At 44.0% G+C, this 875-nt stretch overlaps 1 protein-coding gene across 1 annotated transcript in view; it reads left to right on the top strand.

Moving 5' to 3' along the window:
- dlg4b (discs, large homolog 4b (Drosophila)) overlaps positions 1-875 on the top strand; it is a 72,618-nt gene that overhangs the window by 68,911 nt on the left and 2,832 nt on the right. The gene's annotated exons all lie outside the window — the stretch shown is intronic.

Here is an 875-nt window from a genome sequence, read left to right as displayed (position 1 = left end):
TCTCCCCCGGCACCTGAGTCCTGTTTCTCATGCTGGTCTTCGCCGGATCGGCCGCGGCTCCCGGCGACAAGGAGTAACTCACGGTAATCTCTGCCCACTGAGAAGAACGTCCTCATCTCCTGTTACTATTCCCTCACCGAAGATGGCATTAATAAATGCCCGTTCCTTGGTGAACAAGATCTTTTTACTAAATGACTTCTACTCATCTCATAACTTGGATTTTATGTTTATCACGGAATCCTGGATAAAGGTTGGTGATCTAACTCCTTTCTCAGATCTGGTCCCTGCTGACTGTACATTTTTTAACTCTCCTCATCCGAGTGGACGCGGGGGTGGGATAGTAACCATTGTAAAGAACTCTCTCTCTGCACGCTGTCGGTTGGTCCCTGTAAGGGCCTTTTCCAGCTTTGAAGCTCAGCTTCTTCAATTAGACTGGAATGGTCCGGTTTGTTTGGGGGTTATTTACCGTCCTCCTCACTCTACTAAGGATTTTATACAACAATTCACTGAACTTATCGGCAATATTGTCACTATTTATGATCGCTTTCTACTGGTGGGCGATTTTAATATCCATGTCTGCTGCACATCTAACCCCCTATCGCATGATTTTCTTAATCTTATTGATGCTTTTAATCTATCCCAGTGGATCAAATACTCTACTCATATCCAGGGCCATACATTGGATCTTGTTCTCTCATATGGGTTTGATGCCTGGATTTTTGGGATGCTTTCAAACCTATCAATTTCCAGGCATTGAAGGAGGTGATTGACAAGCTCAAACCCTCATTTTATTCTAACGATATTATTCACCCGAGATTCTTAAAATTATGTGTATGTGTGCGTGTGTGAGAGTGAGTCTGAGTGTGTGTGTGTGC

This window comes from Sinocyclocheilus grahami, unplaced genomic scaffold (genome assembly GCF_001515645.1).
Source record: "Sinocyclocheilus grahami isolate Dianchi unplaced genomic scaffold, SAMN03320097.WGS_v1.1 scaffold1890.1, whole genome shotgun sequence".
NCBI lineage: Eukaryota > Metazoa > Chordata > Actinopteri > Cypriniformes > Cyprinidae > Sinocyclocheilus > Sinocyclocheilus grahami.
This window is presented reverse-complemented; position numbering and strand designations above follow the sequence as displayed.